Here is a 27,097-nt window from a genome sequence, read left to right as displayed (position 1 = left end):
TCGAATATTTCTTCCTCCTCGGCTTTGTGAGACGGGACAATAGGACTGGAGTTTTCATGGATTTCATCGCTCAGGTCGGAAAGTAAGCCGTTGAACGTCCGGCCCGCTGATCGTGTCCAAATCCAGAGTCTATCTCCGATTTCCTCCGCTCAACATAGATCCTATCGTCGGACGCTGGCTCGTGTTTTCGATTTGCACCCATCCTCATGATCCGTCAATATTCCCTGCATTCAAGGTTTCTGCTCGATTTTTTTTCTCTTGGAAAGGAAACAGTAGTAGGTCATCGATTATCCGTCGTTTATTGGAGCGAGCCGGATACTCATTCTCCAGCTAAACATTTGGATTGGTAGGTACGTACGAGTGAACATGGCATCCATAAATCAATTTTTCCACGCCGTCATTGAGTGTCACTGGAATTGAACCAGCTGCGTGACCTGTGCCGGATGTTTCCACGGCAAACCCTCAAAAATAAGATCTCGGCTGGCGCGTAAAATCCCCTTAAAGATATCAATACAATACCCTCTGCAGCTGTGCTGCGATATATCCGCGTTCCTTTACTTAGCGCGGAATTTTGCAGCGTGAACAAGGCTGTATTTAGTATAGCCGCTCGAATCCATAACGCTGTGCGGATGCATTTGGAGATCCATTGACATGGCGTTCTGAGCACAGTCTCGCTTTTTAACAGCATCCGTAATGGAGATAGTGTGACGCTTGACAGGTTTCGTTGTTGGAAGCTAAGGATATGGCCAGATAGAATGTTCGGGCAGAAGATAAAGTTAATAGCGTCTGTGTCGTCCCCGCGTGGTTGCAGAATGAACAGATGGCCCCTACTTGTCAGGCAAGCCCATATATGCGCACTCTTTTCGGTTCATATTTATTGCTATTTATTATTCTAGCTGTCAACAAGCGACTCAGAAGATTTAAAAAAGATTTTTTATGGTATTTTTATTTCCCGGATTGATACATTCTTCACAAGAATTCTTTATCTTAATTTTTTATGATAAAAATGTATGTAGGAGATAAAATTGGCTGTCTCAATTGAGATTCACAAGATTTAGCATTACCTTATAGTCCTCCTGACCGGAGGTATTGATTATTTAACCACCTTTATTGGAAATGCCCTTATTTTCTCATTAATCCCAATCATTACAATCAGTGCCGTATGTTTATGCATAATTTCAGTTGATCCCAATACCTTGTAAAAGTATATGCTTTCGCTAAGGTATGGCAAAGTTTTATTGATGTTGTACAGGTGGACATTTTTTAACTTAGGGTTACTTTCATTTTTTACCTGTATCAGTTGACGCTCGCCTTTTAGCGAGTGGAAGTTTTCATGTTGAACAAAGTTGGCCAGTTTCGCTTTCCATTCGGTCTCAATGCTGGAGACCGCAGACGCTTGCTCATATTGAACAACAAGCTCTTGTCAATGTACTCCTGAGCCTCACTCCAACCGAGAGAGGAATTCATTAATTCCGACTGAAAAGCGTTGAAAAGTTCGCGATAGCCGCGGCAAACTGCGTTCCTGGGTCGCGTGAATGTGATGCATGTATATATGCATGTGGTTGTATGCGTGGCATCCCCCATCCTCCTGTCCTGTATCCTTCCAACCCCCGCATAAACCCCACCCTCTGACCCTTACCCCCGCCTACCCCCACCCCATGTCTTCCTGCACTCCATCCAGAGAGGGAGCCCTCAGTCTCTCTTCCGGCGGACCTCGCTAATGGCGATAGAAATGCTCATGCATCGTTAACACCCTTGATGAGTTACATTGTCCTCATCTGTGCATCCCTCACCCTTCCCCTTGTTCCATTTATTTTAACCGTTAGCCGTACGCAGTTCGAGCGACGGAGCGGCAGGAATACGCGTGTGCTTGTTTTTTTATTCAACTATCCGAAAAGTGACGTGCCTGGAATTATAAGCATGCATGTTCAACGATCGTAGCCATTGCCATAAAATACTTAAAAAAAACCTCTACATGGTGAAAAGAAGTCTGTGATTTAGAGACTTCAGTTTCTTCTGTTACCGGTGATGCTCTGAGTAAGTACTGATGACCTTTTCTGTAGACAACTCTGAATAAGTGTGTGTGTTTGATGCAATCTAGCATTTTAGCTCTCGTCAGGGCGATAGAGTATACCTCAAATTGCCGAGTCAGTACCTTATATGGAATATATATTTTTTCATATGGGCTAATATCAATGCAAGGTTAGGTTAATTAATTTTTATTAATTACACTCCATGGTTTATAAATGTAAAATTCGCCGGCCTAGGTGGCGGCGGGGTAAAGTCCTCGCCTGCCAAACAGGAGGTCGCGGGTTCGAGCTCCGCCTGGGTAAGTTAACCCTATCCAGGGTATGGTTCTTTGTGTACGTTAAAGTGTTAACATATTAATAACTCCGATGTAAAAGGCCGTATTGAGCTGTTTTCGGTGGTATGGAAATAAATGAGAAATTAGAAAAACTAAAGAAAAGAAGTAGATGGGTATGAAGTAATACGATCTAAGCGGCGTTATAGTCAATTTGCGAGTTTCGCCTAATTCTTGTTTGAAAAGCTGAAATTCTACGATTTTAAAAGCCATTGTTGGCTCACGCCTTCACATTCAGATTCACAATCCCAGCGCAGATTTAGAGCTGTTTGCATTTTCGAATCCTTGTGAATGCGCTCGCCAGCCTGACTCCGCGAAATGCCATTCCTTTAGAGGAGGATTCCACTTTCTCACTTGGTGGCAACAGAAGCCGATTAGTGAGTCGAAGTCTTTCGCGAAATTGGTTATGCTGTACGGGGCTTCTGCTATTATCTTTCTTTAAATATAGTTTACTTTGCAATATATAATGCCGCGGCGGAAAAATTGTTGTTTTTTTCCACCCGGCTTATTTGACGTAAGACCTTTTAGGTCTTCTCTTCCCCTAGGATAAGTTTATTACAGTCGTCACGGAACGGAGTGAAAGAACTCGAATTTGCGTGTGTTTTTCTCATAGATTAAAATCATTTCGCTTCTCATCTCTTGAAAGGGTTATTTCTGTTTTTTTGGGGGGGAAACATTTCGCCGGGATAAACATTCGAGGAACATTTAGCGATAATAATCTGCGAAATAGCCTGTAATCAAGTGAGTAATTTCATTATCGGTGACGATATTATACGGTTTGGGCATTTCGAATGCAACTATCCCTTTTTCAGTTCTTTTTTACTTTAGCATTGCTTATTTTTTCTTAAATCAATATTCAACTAATTGGACGTAAATTCGCGTTCTTGCCCGTCGATATTAGGATGGATATTTGTAAAGTTTAGTGTTTCAGTTTTTAATGTAGCAATTTGTTGTTGTGAAACAGGAAGGAACAATGCTGTTGTGAAACAGGAAGGGGTTCAAATATGTGAAGTAACATGAAGTCAAGGTCGTATGAATGACTGATAAAGCTTTTCCGAAATGTAAGATAAATTACTAACACAACTATTTATGCTAAGCTAACGCTGTTAACGTGAAAATGGAAATATGTTGAAACCTTATGTAGTTAAACTCAAAAGATAGATGCAAGTTCCATTGATGTGTATTTCCTTCTGAGGCTCGCGCCTAACTTCCGAAGTAATCGATTCATAATAATTGATTGCTTTTTCTTGAGTTCATTTTTCTTTCTGAATTTTCGCTTTCAAAGTTCTTCACTTAGAATCGACTGCTTATTCTTAAGTTTATTTTTCTTATTGGAATTGCGCTTTCGCCTTAAATTGCAATTGATTACCTTTCCTGAATACAATCTCTATTTGTATCAATTATTTTAACATGTAACAATTTTGAACGCACCCTCATGGAAATATGTAGGTACTAGGATTTACTCGTGGCTACTGTCTTATAAATCGTTGCTTTCCTCAATTTATTGAAACTCGCTCATTGCATGGCGACCTGTCCCCGAAATTCGGCATTAATATCGGATGAAGGGCATCGGAGGCGTAACCTGGAATATGCTGTGGGGGGGGGGGGGGGGCGGAAGGGATGGCCTGGGGTGGCGCTACCTTTTTCGGGGCAATTTTTGAAAATGACCCTCCTGGATATACAGTTCATATTATTTTGGCACTAAAAATTTAACTTTAAGCAGATGCAGTTATTAAAGTCCAAAACTAGGCAATAGTTTTAAATAACTTTAATATTTCTCAGAGGCTTTGGGGGGGGGGGGGATCTATCCCCTCATCCCCCCCAGGGTTACGTCACTGAAGGGCGTCGTATAGTTTCGCTCATCTTTCTGTCGTCTCGCATATCCAGTTGCATCGTTTTATGTTTTCTCACTCTTCCCCACACCCATTTCAGCTCCTTCTGCTTATCCTCATGATAAACCTCTCGTCCTCCTCGCCGAAGTTCAAAACACATTTATATATGCCGCGGGGATCCCTCGGCTTTCGTTTTTTCATTCGGCTGAGTGTTTCCTGTGCCGAAACCCTGTGGTTCGTTCCCCGTCTCCGAACGTCATCTCTCGCCTTCCCCTCGTTTTCATTTCGCAAAGTGCCCTCGCTGCCATCACCTCGGCACGCGCGTCAACGGCTCAGGACGTGCAGTGAAAAATGGTGATCCTCCCCTCCCCCTCAGTGAATCGAATATTATTCTTTTTTCGTATTTCATTTTTCACTCCTCTCCGGAAAGGCTGTAAATGCCTGGTTCAGGTGATGCGTCTGGCTCTCATTTGGTTTTACTCCTCCGTCGTCGAAGGGCATACCTACCTTAGATAGGGCATGCATCACTGGCGCCAGACCGCCTCTCTCTCGAACAAAAGGGGATCCTACAGTTTATTTTGTCACCCGTCCGTGGAATTTTTTGTATTAATATGCGTCATTATCTTGCTTTTTTCGTAAATACCTATTAAATAGTAGGTATCAAATCGTATTTTTAACACTGGTGTTTTTTTCTTCGCTTTGTGTAATTTACTGTCTCGAAAATCTCGACGGACATGGACAATGGGATTGAGGGGTGTGTCCAACATTAGTTCCGAAGTTTGAGTCACTGCATGAATCGAAGTCTCCTTTAAGGAAGTCAACAGTGGCATCAAGGAAACGTATGGCAACAAGGAAACGTATAACGCAGCATGCGATCTGGCGAGACCGCAGAGAAAAATATTAGTCGCATAATTTATGATGCTATGAGAGGAGCATAGGTACTAACAAAGCAGTATTGATAGGGTGGTTTAAAAGAAAACCTTGAAAGTGCGATAATTTTTATAACAACGACTAGGACCTTATAAGGTTTTCATTTTGTGTCCCCCTCATATTATCGATAAAATTTCAAGATAGAGAATGCAATTTAAATTTTTTTGCCATGAACTCAGGGTCTGAAAGAGCTGTAGAAACGCAAATATTTTCTTGGATACATTTTCCTACTACAATGGAAAGCCTATAAGTTACATTAGTTAGAAAATTAAATGAAATTCTCTTGTTTTGTAAATTGATTTTCTTCCCGTGAATTAGCGCCAGTTGCGTTCCTTAGAGGGAGGAACTGATGAAGAAACCGATGTGATGTTATCACTCAAGCGCTGATGGAAAAATATGTGAGGCTCAGTGTAAAGGTAGAAGGATACAAAATTTAGTGGATAGAACAGTTCAGATTTTTTGATGACGCGTTGAAGGTAAGCGGACTCATCAGTAAATATATCAGGAAGAGAAGAGAAACTAGAAATAGGGCATTTTCCAATAGGCAAGATTTATGAGAGGAGCATCGTGTCAAGGGAAGATTGGCGCAGTTGTTTGGGAGCGAAACCTTTGTACGCTGAAGGAGGATGTGAATAGGCTCGAGGCATTCGAGATGTTGAGAAGGATAAGAAAGGTTAGGTGGATAGAAAGGGAAAGAAAGAAGGACTTGCTCCAAATGGAAGGCGTAGAGAGGAAATTAATGGAGGAGATGAGGAGAAGATAGACGGTATAGATGGAGAGTATATGTTGTACATATGAGCGGGTTGGAGTTGGGAGCTGCGCATAAAGTGATTTTGAGTTGGCGGAGGAGCACAAGATTGATGAACATGACTACAATGTCAACCTACCTGAGCCGATAGATTAATTGTAGTTGGCAATAGATAGTTAATTTTAGCGGTAGGCAGTTTAGCATACACGCTGCAGTTAAATTTTAGCTTTGAAGAAACCCTTACGCAATTTATGGAGCCGAAGAGATTTTGAAAAGAGGAAGGGGGAGATGAATTTGCAAGGAAAATGGCAAAAATAGGTGTAAGTTATCGCTAAATCACTTTTTGAAATCTTGTTATGGACAGTAAATTTTAGCCCTGAATCTGCTCTTCGCTTACCAGCCACCTTTTTCCGATTAGGGTGGTGGAACGTTTAAACGTGGTACCTAACAACTCGCAACCTGAGTGATGGCAAACAGACGGCCCCGGCCCGCGAGCCTCAAGCGATCAACAGGGTATATTTTTATAAGGATATTATAAGAATAGTAAGGAATATCCAAGGTTAGGACCTCAGAATATAAAAGGTGCCGAATCCAAAGGAAATTCCCACCACCCCAAAACATAAATCACTATTAATAATAAAACGTTATTGTACTTTTTCACACTTTTTTTTTTCTTTTTTTAAATCACTATGATGAACTGAAGGTTGAGTCTATTTTTAGGTATAATGATGATAAATTGATGCCAAAGAGTTATTTAGCTGTTAATGTGTGATAAAAGTAGCATGTTTCCCATGGATGGAAAAAGTCCATATCACTCTCGTATTATAGATGATGGTGAGTAAAATATAAAATGGTGCCGATCCATTCAACGAGGGTAACCTGAATTTAGAACTTTAGGGTATTATTCAAGAACTGCATATCTAAGGAGATTACTCATCTCATCTATGGAATCACCCATTGGTATACATTTTGCCTTTGCATCGCTAGCGCTTTGGGCAACGATTTTGACCTCGTACGTATTGCGCGTCCTTTCAGTATTGCTTATCTTTGATGTGGCCTTGTTTCTCAGACTTGCTGGTATATGGCATCTAAAACACAATTATCCTCTCTGAAGTTAATTGAAATATCTACGAAATCTTTAGGCTGCTCGGCAAGAAGGTTTTATAGCTCAGTCGGGAGCTAATGTAAGCTCCTTTTTGAGACGAGACTTCTGGGAAACAATGCTCGAGAGTGTATAATTCAGAGTGATACAGTCACTGGTGTGAGACAATAATGTACATACATTAAATTTGAAAGTTACCCGGTCTAAACGATAAGTAAATAAGTTCTCTCTCCTCGTTCATCATTAATTGCTGACAGTAGGAGTTGAGCTTGATGCAAATTCTCTTTGCGATAACGCAATCCGTGAGTCGTCGTGTCCTCTAATTGTATTTATTTCCCATTTTCTCACTCGTTTCAGTAATTCTCATGGCTTTTGTGCTTAAGCACACTTCCATTTAGCATGATAAACGATATGATTTATATATTCACTGCCATGCGATTACATAATTACCCTTCTCATAATCACCTAGCTTATACCATGGAGTGCCTATACCTTTACATTTTATAGTTAAACCCGAAATGTTATCTCCTAAAGGTAGATAACTGTGGAAAATATAAAACCTGGAACCATATTTTAACTCTCGGGTGAATTTTCTTGTTTAAAACGTGTTTATCTCCAAGTTTCACATTTCAAACAACTAGCTCAACGTCCTCTCGCTATTCGTTGGAGCTTATTATTCACGAAAGAATATGACGTAATCTGTAAATCTGAAAAACAGAATGAAGTCGTTCTTGCATTAAATACTGATTTATTGTCGTCCAAGCATTTACTATAGTTGAAAACGATTTTTTATTCCACCTTTTATTGCATTAAAGTACATATATGGAACTTGTGCCTAACATGATTCATTTCTTTCCCCGAATCACCTGCATTTTTCTCAAGCAAAAACTTCTGTATTGATAAAAGAGCTATAACAATGTATTAATTCTTTGGGAAATCGAGGATAATTTCTTTGCTTTTATGTGGCCCATTGAATTAATTGTATTATGTGAGCAAATAAAAATATGAACTGTTTAAATGAGATATTTAGGGAAGACCACTAAAACAGTTTCACTTCTTTGTTGCATCCTCAGATTTCCCCGATAAGGCTTCCGTGAGTGAAGTTAGTCATATTCAAAATACGTTATTACTGTGGTATTGCAAATTATTTGTTCCCTGCATCACTCTAGCGCATTCATGAATTCGGTGTACGAGAATTCGAAAAAATATCGAAGGTTGTTTTTTCTTTCCCTGTGTAAGCAGGTGACCTGAAATTAAAGCTTGCACCTATTCCTCAGAAAAACTGATTCGTTTTATGTTTCCCCCTAAGAAAATATATGAAGTTAATTCAGCTCGTAATAAGTCTATAATTGTCTTGAATGACTGCTCATCAATTGTTGCTGAGTGTTTGTAAGGCTATCAATATGTAATGAAAAAGAATATTATTTAAAATCATAGAATACAATTTCCCGTTCTCACTTTCCAAGCTCACTGGGGTGACTTTGTCTCGCATAAACCCTAACTTATTAATCCCTGGAAATTAAATCGACTAATGATACAATGGCCAAATTAATATATTTTATGTGAAATATTCTTCCTACATTTCCGGTTAGTTAGAAATTTACTAGTTTTAGACTTTATCAAATGGAAAATATACTCTTTCCGGAGCTTAACATTGTGAGAAGTTTAAAAATTATCGATTTAAATAGTTCACCTCTTCATGTCACCAAATTCGATAATCCGGGCCAGTGGCGATACGACAAAGCGCGCGGCGTTCTGTCTCTAGTGCCGTGTGCGATTACAGGGAAGCTGAGTCTCTTTGATGACCTTTTACGCTCTTGCGCCGCACACGCTCCGAAGCGCCACGCTCTCCGCTCCTTCTTTGTTTTCGGCCCTTGAATTCCAGTGCCCAGCGGTGAACCGCAATCACGTGACGATGGTGTGCTCTGCTTGGCAGAGATTTAAGAGAGAAGGAAGGGAGAGGCAAGGGAGGGAGCCGTGAAGGGGGGAGGGGTGGGCAAAGACTCAAAATCGATAACAGCCCAAAGCACTTTGTTTTAGACGATGAGAAAGTGTTGGTGTGTGTTCCCAAATGTTCTGTGTTTGAGTCATCAAGAAATAATGGACTCCATCCGTATAAAATCGTCGTGTTTGTGAATCTCTTAATTTCAATTTTTCAGGAGAGAAAGTTCCTGCCGTCAGTTTAATTATTGAGGCATTTTGCCGTTCACTCGATGCGAACGCGGGGTTTCAGCTTTATTTCATTTCCTTATGGAATGTAATCCACGGATTGGAACGTGCAACATTAATGGCTGTAATTTGAGTTGCATGTATGTGAAAAATAAGAAGAATTTCTCCAACAAGTGAGCGAATGGAAGCTGCGAACAGATCTCCTTTGTTCTCATGATACCGCTCCGTCGGTGCTTTTTTCGCATTGTGTGTTTCGCTAGTGAGCGTTTTCCAATGTGTCTTCGTGGAACCTCTATCGCGATGAAATATTTAAATTTTTAAGTACCATCTTGATGAGCTAAATGAGGGGTGATTCCGGAAAAAAATTGCAGATAATTAATCCGAATCAGCGTTTTCCTGAATTTCATAAATCTAATCATCTGACAGATAAGAGTTCTCTTCATTGATTGCTTTTTCCCCATCACATACTTAAGCCTTGAAATTGTATATATTATCAGAAGATTATGATCTGTGTTTTCATTCGTTCCAGGTAGTTCCATTCTTGACGTTATTCTGAAATATTTGCTTTATTAGTATAAAATCCATTTGATAGCGCTATTTTATCTATCGTATATATCCTCATTTCTCTCCCTACGATTACAAGTTTGATGTTTTTCTTCCTTATATCCTTCACTTGACTTTTCCTTCCCTTAATATCCCAGAGATCAGCGGCGCAGCGAGGGGGGTTTTTGGGGATAAAATCCCCCCAGAGCTCACAGAAATTTTAAGTTAAATCTATTTTACTTAATTGGATTAATATTTCTTATAGAATAGTGTGAGGATTATTAAGATATCCCTCAAAACACCGTAAAAATCACCATTTTGAACCATCTATCTTAATTATTTTCAGGCCGAAGGCCTCCGTAACTCCCGCTTACCCTGGCGGGTATGCAATACCCGCCAGGGTAAGCGGGTATTGCGGGTTTTAGTTGCGCATGAAACTCCCCCTAGCTTTAATTCCTGGCTGCGCCCCTGCCAGAGATTAACTTTTATTTACCTGTTCGCAAGTAATTGATTTCCTCCGTGTATTGTTGCCGCTGTTCCCGAAAGGTACTACCTACAACTATGGTTTTTCTGCTGGACTTTTTTTATCAGATATTTTTTAGATATTTTGAATAGGATTATCATAGACCGCTGTAACTGACAATTCCTTGTAATTCCGTGTGTCCCAACGTGGAGAAGGCTGCAGACCACCCATTCTTAGAATTAAACATGTGCATTCCACCCTCTATCATTATCTTTCATGTAGGGGAAGGTTGCCTAAATCGCATCAATTTTTGAAAAAACGAATTAACTGAAAAATAAATTCACTCGAGATAAGTTTTTAATGCTGCTATATATAAGGAGGAATGTCTACTTCTCTCACGATTTTTGAAGACAGTTAATTTCAAGTAGAACACATGTATAAAAATTCAATTTCAAACCTCTGCAAACGGTGTGATTTAGGCAACCGGTATCCCAAATCGCCCCACTGGAGACCAAAATTAGGAAATGATGTTTCAATGACGATGAGAGGCAGAGAAGCAAGTTAATTATTTACGGTTATTTTTTAGATCGCTCAACAGATCAAGCATTTGCATCAAAATACCCGTTACATAAGGAACGAAAAAAGTTAAATAGGTATGTCAGATCTTTGACATTATCTAATAAAAGATGTAGTCTTTTTGCTTGATAAAAAATCTGCAAAAATTGAAAAAAAATTCACAAGTCTTTTGTAGAATTGTTAATGCTTAGGAATAGTCTTTTTACGGCAGCTTTATTAAGACTTCTTACATTGCACTGGTATAGAAAGACGTGGTGCGATTTGGGAGCGACCGCCATTTTATATGAAATAATTTCCACTGCCTAAACACGTGATCATACCACGCTGTTAATAGCACTAAATGAAACACAATGAACTTCAAAAATGTGATATGTAGCTAAAACTATGTAAATAAAACTTATTTTTTTCAATATTATTGTAAAGAGACGAAAAAATAGCAGAAGAGATACTTCTTTTCTTAATACTTAAGCATTTGACTTGTCACTACACTGGTGGAAACATTTGAAGTGTGGTGTGCTTGGTGATGCAGGAAGTTCCAAATGCAGCCATTAGATTGCATATATATCTAATGCATTGGTTTCTAGGATGGTGGTGCGATTTGGGAAGCGGTGCGATTTAGACTACTCTCCCCTATAGCCCTTCCTCAGTACCTTTTGTCCGTCAATATATTCGGATATGGTGTGGTGAAACAGTTTTTAAAGGCCGTTTTACACGGGGCACGGAATTTCGCAGGTTAGAGCTGCATTAATTTCTAAAATGGCGCGGAATTGCGCGAATGTATGAACGAAATTAGAACAGGGGCTATTTTGCCGTCTCGCATCCACGAATTCTCGCATGTGTTCTAGCAATTCACCGCTTTACGCGACGCAATTTTGATTGCGCCTTCGCACGTACGTCAGATTGCGCAATTCCGTGTACCGTGTAAAACGGCCTTAAAAGCACATTCAAAATTTCCGTCGAAAAATATTTACCCCCATCTCGCTCAGCGGATATCGCTTTCAAGACCCCCATTTTTTGTCAACTTTTATGTGTGCCCTTCGGTCGGTCTACTTTTGAGGCTTTCACGGACCACCTGTGGTTCGTAGACCACCAAAGGGACAAATTGGCGACGACGCGACGTCGAAGAACACCCTCCAGATAAGCCGTATTCATTTCTTTCATACCTATTGTTTTTTTTTTCGCTGAACTTATTCTTTCAGCAAATGGTTAATGTTTGCTCCTTGCGACTCACCACGACTTGAGGACTATGGGCCGAATTTATTACCTTTGGCGTAGATCTTTCACTCCTCTCAATGACACCATTCTTTAGACCCGAAGATTGATGTGGATGAGTGAGGGTAGGATCTTTGTCCTCACATACAAAAACGAGAAATCTTATATCATTTAACGAATTCAGCATAGAAATTCAACTGTTAACTTTTTTCTCTATTCATGATCGAAGAATTTAAATCTGTTATTTGAATGGGATATCCGAATTTTAATTTAGAACAAACATACCGTGGCTAATCTCAGCTTATGTGTGTATTTTCTTTCTTAAAATGGCTATTATTTCGTGGAGTGTTGTCCTATCTGGGAGAGGGAATGAACACCAGTTTATAAAATGCTGGACCAGACTTCATTGATTGACGGGTAGAATTAAATGTAAGGAGAAATTCAGAGACGTCATGAGCGGAACATCCCCCCATTTTTAATCACTTGCAGGATCACAGAGTTCTTCCAGTCTTCGAAAGTAGGATATCATCACAGTTTATCTCAATGCTATTCGTATATTTCTGCTGAAAAAAATCTGGTGTTTCTCGATCCTTCTCGTTATATTCAAGTTTGTGGGAAATAATGAAAACGAGTAGCTCACGAGGGAGATAATGGAGTCCGCGTTCGTTGCTTTCTGCTACCTTCTGTGGGTTTGGCCTCCTTCATCACCCTCTATCTCTATTTTATCGTCTCGCAATCGCCTCGATCCCGGAGAGTACAACGTTGGCAGGATGAATTATAGGGAAATGGGGTAGGATGCGGGGATTCGTAGCAACGACGAAAAAAAATGAAGCTGCAATAAATTGTTTCCTGAAAGAAAAAATGAATTTGAACAATGAATATTTTCCTCTTTTATCTGTTGGTCATTAAGAATGACTTTCCTATAAATAAGCAGAAAATCAAGCCTCGTAAAATAAATGAAAAAAAACAACGATGAAAACGGCGGGAGATAAAGGGAAGCCACCCTTTTCGGTCCAAAATGACGCGGGTATTTTCCGCAGAAACACGCCAAAACCCGTACAGAAATCTTGATTTAATGAGGTCATCGTTGACGAATTGTTGTTGTTGAAAAATTATCACCTCAGGACTCATTGCCCATTTCCAGAAAACCAAGTATTTATGGGGTCTCGTCGCTAGATATACATAGTTTTTCGATAGGTATGTGCCCTAACGAAGAGAAAAAATGTCTCTTTTTACTACGCGACGCGTCGCGACGTAATCTGTTTTTGATAAATTAGTGGTAAAATATTGCTCATTTGTCGCATAGCTCGATATGTTGAAAATATTTCATCTGATGTCGTTTACAAACTCCCTAAGTGTGGTTGACCAAACCAGAAGTCTGTGGACCCACTGGTAGAATGTTGCCAGCGATATGTTGCGGGGTCTGAGAAAGTCGAGGGAATAGGATTTTCGTCCTAATCGCTGGGCGTATTTAAGAAGCCTCGAAAAAATGCGCAATCTTCGCTAACCGTTTTTTATCGTTTATTTTTTATCGTTGTCGATTGTGATAGAGGTTCAAATGGAAAGAAAAGTATTTGAAACCGTCGCCAATTTCTCGAGGCATTCGCGACGGAAAATTGGCTACCTTTTCTCAAATCCCTTTCACATTTAATTTAATGACGTAGACGACACCTGCACAGCGGGTCACCAAGTCTCAGCTACTCCTCAGTCTCGCGCAACGATCGTACGAGGTTCGCTATTGATTACACGTCCGCTTGCGAGTTCCTTGCTCAATGTGAAGTTCTTTCCAAAGGAATTAATGAGTAGAAATGATGACGCGACGTCCAATGACGTCACCAACTCGTAAAAAGTGATCGCCGACTTTCGCGTTATTTTATCAGCAAATCAAGGGAGAATAACTGGATGAAGATAGCGTTTTTTTCGTCGTGACTTATATTTTACTTTTATTTAGCGAATTATTTTAATAAATAACAATATCGGGCATCGGTGAACGAATCCACATGAGCTATGACACGTATCGGGCCAAATGCGGATTTTAAAATAAATATTCTTTATTGAGACGTGAAAAGCCATTAAGTGGTAAAGTGGATCACAGTATACGTACCTACCTCACTTTTGTTGAATTTGATTTCATTTCTGGGATAAAATCAATAGGTATCATTGAATGACGAACTTGAATAATGTAATTCATGAATTTTATTAAAATATCAATGATGATGATTTCAAATCGAAGTGCCGTGCCAATCAGTGTTTACGGAAGAAGATATTAGATATATTACTATATCGCTCACTGAGCACCTGTTAAGTGACGGAAATATTTTAAAGAATGAGTATTTTCCTTTAGTGTACTCGTTCAATGCATTTTTTGTTCGTCCAAGAAAAGTTAATTAATGAAGATTTACTGCTTTTCATGTCTAACTAAGTGGATGTGCAAGACTGGAGGAATGCATTCTGTGTGTTCTGTACTTGGTCATTTCACGTCAACTGTTTCTGCTGTATTTTATTAATCAGCCAGGTGTCTTTTATTCTCCTCCACATGCCCGCTTAGGCGGCTCGCGGCATGTTGCGCTAAACTTTCTTATTTATTGTTACATGGCGAGCGCAATTTTCATTTGAAATGTGTCTCTTATTTTTAAATAATCTATTTTGGCCATGATGTGCCGGTAAAAGGATATCACTCTAGTTTACACTGATGAAGTCGCAAGTGATGTAGCTATTATTTAAGTTATTAATTTTATCCATCATCACTGGTTAGCAACATTACTATTGTTACGGAGGCTTCCGCGGTGAGTTGATTGGTGATGGTTTTCCGGGTTTACACCGCGTTGATTCATGTTTTTGCGGACGACAGTTTCGAGGTCGTTCCAGCTCCCGTCTTCGGGTCCAAAAGACGCGCCCGAAACTGTCGTCCCAAAAACATAAATCAACGCGGTGTAAAGCCGGAAAATCATCACCAACATTACTATTTATTTGACGCAGCTCTCCACTCAAGTTTCTGTCGGCTAATTATTTTACTCCTATAGTGTTGATTCTCTTTTACATCCTTTTTTTCCTGATCCAGTGCTCCATATATTATATTCGAAGTCTTCTGTTGCCATTTTTGCCATCCACTTGTGCCTAGATTTCGTCATTAAGCCATTGTGCCTCAAGATATGGCCGATCAAGTCGTTTCGCCTTCTTACTAAGATTTTAATAATGCTTCTCTTCTCTCTTACTCTTCATAAGACTCCCCCATTCTTTCTCGATAGATCCATTTGATCCTTATCATTCTTCTGTAGCACCACATTTCGAATGCCTCCGCTAATTACTTCTCTGATGCTGTCAACGTCAAACTACCACCTTCGTATTAAACCATACTCCAAATGTAGGTTCTAATAAATTGCTTCTTTACTTCTACGTTTCAATATCCCGCTTTAATTAGATATTTCTTTTTGCGGAATGATCTCTTTGATTGGGATATTCAATTTGGCCACCCAGTATTCTTGTAAATAGATTATTTTTCTAAAGACGCACATTGCCGCTGAATATGTTCATAGTTTGCTGGCAATCATCAATCAGCTGCAGACTTTCAGTGTTCCGCCCACATCAACTGTTGGAAGAGAAGCAATATAGATAGCTTCTGATTGTAATGATGTCCGAAATTCCTTTCGGCTAAATAAAGACGCAGAAAAAGTGCAGAGGTGTGTAACAAAGTAAATTTTATGGGGAAATAGGTTAAATCTTCCGAGAACGAGCCTGCGCTTGACGGAACGGGAGCGCGGATTGAAATTTGCTGAAAGCAGTTCCCTCTGGCAACATGGATTCACTTTCAGAAAAAAAAATAATTAAATAAAGGGAAGGAGGAATGGGAGGATTGGGGACTGGGAGTGTTGCACCCCACCTCCATCCCCTCCCCACTCTCTCGGGGGAGACATTAGCGAGCGACGCAAGTGGCTTTCCGAGGCAGTTACTGCGAGGCGTCGCCGCGAGTTATTGATAAGGGCGCTGGGATTTTTTTTTTTTTGATGGAACCGCAGCGCCATGGATTGGGGCTAAAGAGTGAACGGAAGGTGCCTGGTTGTTTGACGGCGATTTGACGGGAAAAGGGCAAATTCTTGGAAGGGTCGCGCTGAGGAGAGAGTGTAGGGCATGTTAAGGTTATACCCAGCCCCTAAACTCAATCCTCTAATTTTTCTTTTTTTAGTTATCGCAAAAGCCTTCACCTTTCAACATCTATTTTATCGAGTGCACGTATTTTATAGTGACCTTTCGTTTGAAAAAATATTTGGCATTAATTTTTAGCGTATAACGCAGACGTCAAATATTTTTCCAAATCATCGCGGCCCTCATGCCTTCATGAAGAAAAACGATGTTCACGTTACTTTTAAAAATAAGAGTAATTTATGAAATAAAATGTTATCAGTAAAACGGTAAGAGGGTGGATATTTTGATTTAGCTGCTTAGTTACATGTATCCAGTCTCATATTTTTATGAATAATTTAAAGTCGGATGGGGTTAGGAGGCTTTATAATCCGAGCGAGCAGGACGTCTAAACTTCAGTGAGTTTCTCATAAAGAGTGGGTGACTACCCGATCGGTGGAATCCAAACTTGCTGGTCAGTGCACTTGCTTCAGCAGCCGTCTTTCCAAGGTTCCGTGCAACAACGAGGCAACGCTGGAGTTTGCCCTCAATGCAGCAGAGACACCAAACACAGCACCACACATGGGTGCAGAGGGATGTGAAGGCAGGTCTCTGCGCTGACATTTCCCTGTGAGTCATCGATTGCCTATTTTTGGATGTTTACGTGAAGCATCGCGTGAGAAATTTTTTCCTCCGAACGCTTATTGTAATTTGCAAAAAAAAACGTTCCCGTCTTCTCAATAAACAACTCTGCTGCTCTGCAAAAAACTGCTCTGACCGTTTCTGGATTATGTTTATCTATTAATAACCTTGAAAATCACTGTAAAATTGGTTGAAATCGTGTAAATAACATCACATGTACTGCAGAAATAGGCCATACACGGTTTTTTTCTTCTATACCTCTATGTATTCCCGCTCCTTATCTCCGCCCTCGATCTCAAATAAATAAATATGAAAAATACTTTGCACTTCCCTTTTAAGCATCGATTCTTTACCACCCAAAAATATATGTTTTTTAGTACGTAAAACATATTACGGATTTAATGCAACAAAGACTCAGTACGACTTGAATACAATTAAGAATGTCTAACTGATATTATTCTTCAAAAATATGGAGTTATCCAACCTGAAGATTTAGTATTCTCATACCTCCCGAACTAATTGGAAGTAAATATAGTTTCAGGGAGCGTGATGCGTGGGGATGATGGGACAAACAAAGGCGTTCGCAGTTTTGAGCTCCGAACGCAATGGAGGTGAGACGCATGTAGGTCCAAAATTTATTTCTGCCTTTGCCTGTACGTTAGGCAGTATGCTTGCCTGTATGTTTTTGCTCCTACTTCTAGCTCAGGATGTGGAAGACGGTGTGAATTAACATTCAGGGTGCAAATAACTTTGTTTGATAGTGATCAAGGTGCAGTCAAATCAAGGGCGTGCCCAGGATCTTAACTAGGGGGGGGGGCAATGCATTGTTTAGGGGGGGAAAGCCAAGTTGTGACATTTTAGCATGGAAAAGGTGAATGAAACCAACATTTTAAGAAAATTATGACAACGCTTTATTAGTTCATGAGATTATTTCCTTGAAAAAATACTTTTATTTTAGTTACATATCTTATACTAATGTTCATCATTTTTCGTGGGTTTAAATAAAATTTGTTGAATACTTTCGTATCAACTCAGTACTGATTTCCCTTAAAAGACTTTTGCAATTTTTGCTTCTAGGGGCGGCAGCTGCCCCCCCCCCCCCCTGCTCCTCGCTGGGTACGCCCACAAGTCAAGTCTCTCATGTATGTCTCTTTAGATGTGATCTTACCTCAACCTATTGGATGAAGATGAGGCATCACCACCACTAGACCTGATTGATTTTCTGACATATGGAGCCTTTAAAAGTTTAATTATCATGAAATCCCCCGAGCGTAGAGTGTTGACTTTAGTCGACTTCGTCCGTTGAAGTTGTCGCTCAAGTGTAGATAACAGTCCATATTTTGTGAATAATACTCTTATTATATGAACATAGTGGTATATAAATACTCAAAGGAACGCCTTTGCCCTATATTTTCATTATTATGACATGATTTCACTACCTATCTTCACTGAAATATTTTATTGCGGCTTTATCACCGCTGCTTCGAGATGCATTCAACATTAGCTGGCACTTACATTCCGAAATTTACAAGAATATCAAATGTGAAATATTTTCCTTGGTCTTTTCACTAAGTAGAAATTTCAATATCTAAGATCCAGGTTAATCCTGACCATGATCTGCTATGTAGTCCGTGAAAATTTCAAAATTATATTTTCAGTTATAATTAAGTGATATGTCCGGGGACGTAGCAAAATACGACCCGCCGAACGGAAGTAATGCGTTCTATTAATATGCTTGCCTCTCTCTCTATTAACCTCTTCCCGGAAAAAAACTTGAAGGCACTGATTAGATATACGCTTACTTCCTCTTCCCCAGCTCACTCAACTGCCTATTTCTTAAAATCCTCACCCCACGGATTTGTATGGCTCCGACTGGTGCGGATATTAGTTGCGATAAAATGACTTAATTTTGCGTGATATCCTCTTATCTTTATACGTCATAGTTGGCCGGTGAACATTTAGAGGGCGATAAGTTGTACATTTGAATGACAATTTTTTTCTGCCGTTTAAAAGAAATTAAGTAAATTAAATTATACCGTCGAGTGTATTTATTATTTATTTAAATTATCCATTTTTGTGGCGTAAGGATTCTTTTTTTTCCCTCATGTTATGCACTAATTGAAATTAACATTAACTAATGTTAACTTTTTCTGAAGAAAATTATATTTTCTAATGCGATTGATCCCTCTTATGGTGAAGACTTTTTCGCTTCCAGAATAGACAAGCTGAAAGTATTGAAGGCTTCTTGTTTTCAAGAGGTGAAAATTATTGCCTAATTTCATTACCTAACGGAAATTATTCATGTTGACGTAGTCTTAGAATTAATCATGTGCCCCATTCAATGGCTTATGTCTGCGCAATGAGACACCTAAAGAATTGCATAGGGTAATGTGATAGATACCTACCCCGTTTGTTTCGATTCCATGTATCGAAGAAAGGGACCTGACACTCTTCCTCACTCATTTACTTCCCCCTCTTAGAATCACCCACGCCGTAACAGTGGAGTTGCGATATGTGCACTTTCCCTTCAACCTCCTTCCTCTCCCTGTATCTGTACCAAGTCGTGTACTGTGCAGTTAAACCTTGAGCACTTGGCGTGGCTCGAGTTGAAGTGGTTTCCGCAGTAACCACTACTTATACTGGGAACCAAGGGTTCGAATGAAGTCGTCGGGGGGAGATACTTTATCGAAATATTGATCCCAGTCTTTGTTTCGTATGGAAACATATTCAAGGCCAAAACTCCGTCCGTTGAAGTTTTCGCTCCTGTGTAGACAACATTCCATATTTTGTGACTAGTGCTCCTAAGCTATGAACACAGCGGGAAATAAATTCTCAAAGAAACACATTATCTCTAAATTTTCATGATTATGACTCTGATTTCACCATGTACCTCCTCGAAAGTTCAGCAGCGGCTTTATCATGGCTACGTCCAGTTACATCCAAATTTCCGAAAACCCGACACTTTCGTTTTTCACCGCTACCCTCCAAGTTTGCATCACTATGCCCCCACGCATTTGGTCATTCGATGGTTTAATTTATGCATTTGAGCAGCTTAATGCCGACGCCGGTTATGGCTTCGAGCTTCCTCCATTATCCACATTTCCTCACCATAAAGAAACATCCAACCGCGTTTTTTGTCACTTAATTGCCTCCTCAGGTGTGGGTCACTTTTCCAAAATGTCCAACCGCCCCGTGTTCCCCATGAAGGGGATGTTGGATTCGCGGGGACTCAGCTTCTGACTTTATCTCCAAAAAAGTGAATCCGGGCGAGATTATGAGGGAGGTAGTTTCTCCGCGATTATCGAAGGGGAAGATGAGAAGGCTCGGCTATTCGCAAAGCAAGGAGAGAGGGATTTGGGCCTGGAAGAAGGTCTCCTTAGAGTGTGGAAAATGGGAGAAAGTAGATACAAAAGGGGGAAGAGAGCTGTGTGTTTTTGATAGTCATTGCATTAAAAGAATTAATTGCATTGCATTAAAAGAATTAATATAAATATCCTATGTATATATAATATCCTATTAGTATAAATATCATAATAATAGTGGTAATAATAGCAATAATAGCGATAATTACATATTTCATATTCATCTGACATCCACATTAAGGACCTTCTGGTCTTCTCTTATACTACCCTGATAGTTGGACAAGCAGGCTCATTTACTTAGGCTGTGCGTTTGAATCGTTTTAAAAAGAATAACCCCCAATGTTCATTACCTAATTTTTGGATGATTTCTTGGTCACGCATTGGAATTAATCTCGCGCGGGTCGAGCCTCATAACCCAAATTCTTCTCACAATCGGACGGGATATTGGATGTTACGGTTGGCGATGACGTTACCTCGCCCCCCTTCGATACCGTGGTTTTGTGGAAGAGGTTCCATTGGTGGGTTTGTGTAACGTAAGGGAGTGAGTGAAGGGAGCGGATGGGATGGGGGTCGAACTAAGGAGGGGAGAGGGTACGCATAAAATTCTCTCGCCGACTCGGTCGATTTCCCCTCCCGTGCTCCTACATCACCCCTCTCCTCCCAGCTCACGCCGCTCGGAAAGTGAGCCGAAGCTTGCTCAAGTGCCGGAATTCAAATACTTTTATTATTAGCGAGTACCCAGATAGGTACTCATGGGACCAGTGTACATATTCGTCTCTGTACTTGAGTCCCAAAGCGAATACACAAATGAGCGACTGTATTCATTTAGACATTCATGAAGTATTTTTCGATGTAATAGAGTAATTTCGGAGGCGTACACGTAGTATCCTCGTGAAATCTGGAGGTGTTTGTCGTCTTATTGGGGTATAATAAGTTATATGGGTACCATTGGGTATATATAAGTGCAACAAGTTGGTGGAAGTCATCGGTGGAAAATTTTTGTACCCCAGTGAAGTATTAAAAAACACATCACTTTCCACTCAAAATATTTATAGCATATCAAATAGTGGAGTATTAATAATATAATGTTATTGCCGGCCTCTGTGGCGGCGGGGTAAACTCCCCGCCTGTTAAACAAGAGATCGCGGGTTCTAGTCCCGCCTGGGTAGGTTGCCCTTATTTAGAGAATGGTTGTTCGTGCTCGTGTAATTTTTAACTTGTTGAAAAAAAAACCTGTATAATTGCAAATCGAGCAGTTTTCGGTGGTACGGGAATGAATAAATAAATAAAACCCCAATGACCGTGCTTTCAGCACCTCGAGCCGCTATCAAGGTGATTTAAATTGTGTTTTCCATTTTTGACATGGGAATTCATGCATTAGTTTGCCTAATTGAAAGCCTAGATGAATACATGGGCACTATAGTACTTGTATGGATGCTTAAGTCCATGAACCCAAGTAAATTTGTCACGCTCCTACCCATCACTCTCATTTTCTCCCTCCTCTCCGCCTCCATATGGCTAGGTAGTGGGCGCATTCAATTTCCTGCCCTAGTCATAACCGCGCGTGTAATTACATTACGTTCCCAGCAACCATTTCGGGTCCCGCTTCCAGTCGGGATGGAGCGATCTCCGAGGCTTTGAAACATTTTCTGGGGACGCGAGGTCCGGTGATGAGGTCCACCGGCTTCCCAAGCGTCACCCGCGTAACACAGGCTGGAATAATTTTTCAGTTATCACCGCGGATGTAGAAAAAAATATAACAGCTGTCCATTTAGTCCGGTGGGGAATGGGAGGTAACGCCCGCAGTAGTGGAAATTTTCCCAATTACAAGTCTTGACATGGGGTACGCGTTGTTTGGAATTAATTCCGCTGTTGTACCGATGGAGAGTGCCTCAGAATGTTTCACGAGAATATAAAGTCGGACCACTAATAGTATGCCGTGAAACGGTTCCTCCGAAAACGATTATGACATCGCTTAAATGCGTCAAGGAAGAGTGAAACACGTCTGATTCCATCGTTAGCCTTAAGTGGGTTGCTTTTATTGCCCCATAATGATATAGGAATAAAACTAAATATTAATCCCATCAAAATGCTAAATTGGCTTGGTGTTGAAAGTTATTTCAAAATCGGAAAGTTGTCTACATTACTTGATGAAAGCTCTGGGAATCTTTCCTGAGAATACAAATTAAATCGTATGCTCGCTGCTTTTTTTTTAGATGCCATTATCGAAAAAGTCTCTTTGTCTGCGAAAAGGTCTCTCATGCATCCACTCAAGCAAATGTGCTACTCCCTAATGGACCGCGCTGGTTTTGAGTTTTTTGTCTCCGTTATCCAATTGCTGAAAAATCTCCGTGAGTAAAAGGATTTCTCATTTGTAAGGTGACCTTTCAGTCCAGCCTTGCAGCTCTGAATCACGCGGTTTATATTTGTATGACTCGTTGCGACACAATAATGATTGATTCAGCCCTCGATTCAACGTTACTATGTAAGGTTGTGGGGGAGTATGGTGGCCTAATGGGAATTGCGTATGCATACAGACCGGAGAGTCTTTGGTTCATATCCCGGATGGAGGTTTTGGAGACACTACATAAATCGTCGCTGTACGAGATGACCCATAGTATGGATTTTGCTCTCCGACCCAGAAAATGTGAAATTTACACGGCGCTAACGTAGTCCGAGTTGAGCTCTATCTTCTTATCCAAACCAACGTCCAGGTCGAAATCCTTGCTGGCCGTGAGTTACTGAAGGTGGTACGGATGTATGTATTGATTCTAGATTTTGTTGAAATATCTAACTGAACAATCCATGCACAATATCCTCAACCTAAGGGTGAAGCTTTATCGCGAGCTTAATTAAATACCATTTTTAATAATGTACGTCGGCATTGAATTATCCAGTTAAAAGTTCGATTTTTTTTAACCTTAAAACGAGGGCGTTCCAAAAATCTGGTTTAGAGGAAAAATTTCCCACTCTTCGACCTACTTCGATGATTCGATATCGACGCTAAGATACCATCAGCAGCCTCGCCAAAGCGGTAACGTAAGCCTTATGACGCACGTAGAGGATAATACTTTAAACGCCACTTTCATCATCAATTATTCCTCCGAAACACCTTCCTCCAACGTAAATTCCGTTCGTTGCCTCTCGTTCGAGCCAAATTTGCATATAAATTAAAAGGAGCATTCATGCTACGCTCGTCATCCTCCTGTATCCACTTTTCAACCTGGATGCCCTCCGATACACATATTTCTGTACCTGCGCGATTCGCCCCTGAAATATGCGAAAATATTTCGCGTTTCGCGTGTACATGCTCTTTGCCGTCATGCCGACCGTCGGAGCGTGCTAATGTTCAGCGGCGGCGAAGGTGTCTTAGGTGGAGAGGTGTGGAGGAATGGGACGGGAGGGCGCGCGCTCCAGGTAGGGGAGGGGGGAGGCAGGAGGTGGGCGAAAGGAGAAAGTGAAAAAGAAATAGAGAGAGAAAGGATCGTAAACACGTTATTTGGATTCATCCAATTTTTAGCGACGGCTACAACGATGCCCCATCCCCTTTGCCTTTCTTGTTCCCGCCTCCCTTCCTATATCCCTCCACACTTCCTCAGTTCCCTCAGAGAGCGGACACATCCTCGTAATCGAGTTCCACTGCGTCTTTTATTTCATTCCCTCGTTCCATCACATTCCCTTCTCCGAGAGACTAAGAGGGCGGGAGTGTGCGTAAGGGTCGGATGCGTGCAAAAAAAAAACAAAGAGAAGGCGAAAGAGCTTGTGCCCCCCCATGGGTGTTGGTTACGGATGGTTTCGAGGAAGACGAAGGAAGAGGAAAAAAAACGAAAAGGCGGAGGTGTCGAGGACAAAAAAAGAAGTGGGAGAAGGGCGAAGGCTGTTGATAACGAGGGAGGGGGAGGAAGAAATGACGAGATTCCGTTGGGCGAACGAATGCTATGGGGAGCGATGATGAGCGATGAAATTTCACTCTCGACAGGGAGTTAGTAGGCTTCCTTCACTGTCTCCGCTGGTCGGCATGCACCGTACTCACTTCAAGTTCGTGCAAGCAGAGAGCTCAACGTTGCTAGGCAGTAACCGACAGATGACGCCAACAATGAAAACGTGTGCCCATGGGAAAATGACGAAAATATTATGGATACTGGAAAAATTTCAGTCTGAAGTCTTGATGGTATAAGTGATCACAGAATAATTTTTGCAACGTTTCAAATTGGAACACACATAAAGAATATTTGAGTCAGAGGCGTGAGGAAGTTAGGATTCGTAAAGCGTATTGTGGGAAAATTTTCTGCTGAGAAAGTAAAAGAGAAGTACCATTTCGTACTCGTCCGGCCACGCCTTGAATATCCAGCGAGCATATGCGATCCGATGCAGAAAGACTTAATCCGTGAGCTGAATAAAATACAAAGGAAATCTGCGCGATTCGTCAAAAACTGCTGGGTTGAGCTAACTGTGCGCTAGGCTAAGATTTCTTGAGAAATTAATAATAGAAATCTTTAAGAGCGACACAGAGAAGATCATATTAGAACCCCGCTATATTTCCAGGTTCGATAGAAACGATAATTAAGAGAGATATTTTTTCCGAACGGACAGGTATGAGAATTCTTTTTCTCCCGATGAATAAAGGACTTTAATAAGTGATCGTCGTAATTTAGTTCGAGCATATGCTTCATATAAGTAAGTGGCCTAATACCCCTCGCGACACGCCTTTTTAGGCGGCGAGGCTTGCGGGGTGGCATGCAGATGAAGTGAAACCTTTAAAACGTTTTTCGTCATATCCTGTTATCTATTCTTATTTTGGACCCGTAAATGTAATGGAAATAAAATTTTCGCTGGAAGTTAGCTATATCGTCGCGGCAATTCAAACAGTACTATAAATGGAAGCAGCCAATTAGCGCTTATTTCTACTGTTAGAAGGGGGAATTTTAGGGGTGGTTCATGTGGTTTAGGTATTTAATTATTTAGCCTTTAGCATGGAAGCGAAAATTCACTCTTTCCTATCCTTTCTACATCTCCCTGCAGCTACCTCAATATTTCTTTTAGATAAAAGCATCTCTTTTACTTTATATTTTTCGCGTCGGACCTGTAAATAAAGTGTGATCCTAAGACGATATCCTAGGTGTCTCTCTGAAAGATATATGTTCTTAGTTAGTCAACCAAACTGAACTTAGTACACATCCTTCTAATTTCTAACGGCACCTAACTTACTCGTCTAAAAGCTTTGTAACGCTCTATCCTCCCTCCTAATTAATCGCGCCACTTTTCTTTATATTTTGCTTGATTTACGGATTATATATCTCTGCACAGGATCCCACGTTCCTTCCATGTCGTCAATACACATCTAGACGAGTGCAAAGTAGCAGCTCTCTTTCACTTTTTCCTCCTAGGACCTACACCAATTTCGCTTCTTTGGTGCCACAAATATTTCTCATTGTATATGTTCCCCACGATAGTCTCCAAGTTTTTGCTACTCTCAGATATTCAAATTCATGCCACGCCCTTATATTATCTCCATATAAAACTAATGCATACAATATGAGACGCCATAAGTAATAATGTTTTACACTGATATTTTATTTGATCGAAACTAGAAGCTTGAACATGGCGGATAGGCTCTATATTAGCAGTGACAGCACATCGTGACTTCCACAATTTATTTTTTTAAATTGTGACCGGTTACGGCTATCAAACCAAGATTTTTGTTTTTGCACTTGATGATCAGATCAATTTTTGATGAGTTCATTTCGTGGAAATTCTTTGTAATAATATAGAAACAGCGGTAGTAATTTTCCACACTATTTTCTTCACTCAACCGTTTTCTACGCTCACACCTCATTATCAAGTGGCTCTTCATAATGACGCGTAAACGGTGAAATCTGTTGTCTTGCATTGACTTTGTTTTTATTTAACCTGGCCCTGGTGAGGCCACAATCCAGCCCCCTCTTCCCCTGGGCTAGGGTTCTTTTACAGGATATTGAGGCATTGAGTAAATCGAGTTAAGAGTGGATGAAATAGTATGGAAATTACTCATCTTTTTCTTTATTGTTACTTGATGATGGCTTGATAGATATTTAAAAAACTTCGGGAAGTCAAGAAGTTTTATCGTTGCTACTACTAAGAATTTATATTATTCGGTGAGAGAGAAAAACAGATTCATACGTATGCATGGGTGGCGAATAGAGAGAATAGGCGAAGTAAGTGCGGAGGAGAGGATGAAGAAGGATCGACAGAGAGAGATGTGTTTTGCCGGGGTGGATGGGCGGTGGTGGTGTCCGGGGCGCCCCATTACGTGGGCGGGTTGATTGACCCGTTGCCCGTCGGGACGCCCTCCTCCCTTCAGCCATCAGCGAACATTGCTTTACGGGTGACTCATTCGCCGCATTCATCGTGTTAACACGCGTCAGTTCCACCTGCTACCCTTACCGCTGCCTCTCCCTCCCTCCAAAGTTCCCTTCCCTTCTCGAAAAAAAAATCCGCTCCCGTTCCCATTAGCACTTGAGTGTTCAAAGTAAGCGGCTATATTGGCATGAAGTGAATCCTTGTGTGTTTTCACTGTGTTTGAAAATAGAAGTAACTCTTTCCCCAGGGCTGCCTTTTCACTCTCCAGTCTGTTTCAATATTGGGCCATGTCAATACGTTTGAGAGAGTTCTTTGTTTTTTTCCCAATTGATGAATTGTGGATTGCATTCCATATTAATTGTTGGAGAGGAAGTTTGTTTCCTGGTGGGGTAAGAGACACAATAAGTCGTCGATGTCAAGACATATTTTGCTTGTGTGATAGGTTTTTTTGGGAGCGTATGTGGCCAAGTAGGGAGAGCGTTGGGATACTGATCCAAAGGCCCCGTGGTCATATCCGCGGAAGCAATTGGGAAACAACCCCAATAAATACCCACGCGTTGCGAGGTAGACGGAGGAAACTGCCCACCTTTCCAAGTATGCTTGATAATTATCCGGCTGTGACTTTCTTCGGGGTGATTTTAAGCCTCCTCTATCCAAGCTTAAACTTCGAACTGAAGCTCTCATATAGACAGATGCTA

General features: G+C 40.8%; 1 protein-coding gene across 2 annotated transcripts in view; it reads left to right on the top strand.

Annotated features, from left to right (window-relative positions):
- The window catches only part of LOC124169401 (glycoprotein 3-alpha-L-fucosyltransferase A), a 159,963-nt gene that overhangs the window by 94,530 nt on the left and 38,336 nt on the right, over positions 1-27,097 (top strand). The window lies entirely within an intron of this gene.

The sequence above is a fragment of the Ischnura elegans genome, chromosome 1 (assembly GCF_921293095.1).
Source record: "Ischnura elegans chromosome 1, ioIscEleg1.1, whole genome shotgun sequence".
In the NCBI taxonomy this organism is placed as follows: domain Eukaryota; kingdom Metazoa; phylum Arthropoda; class Insecta; order Odonata; family Coenagrionidae; genus Ischnura; species Ischnura elegans.
The sequence above is the reverse complement of the archived record's forward strand: the minus strand, read 5'-3'. Positions and strand labels throughout refer to the sequence as shown.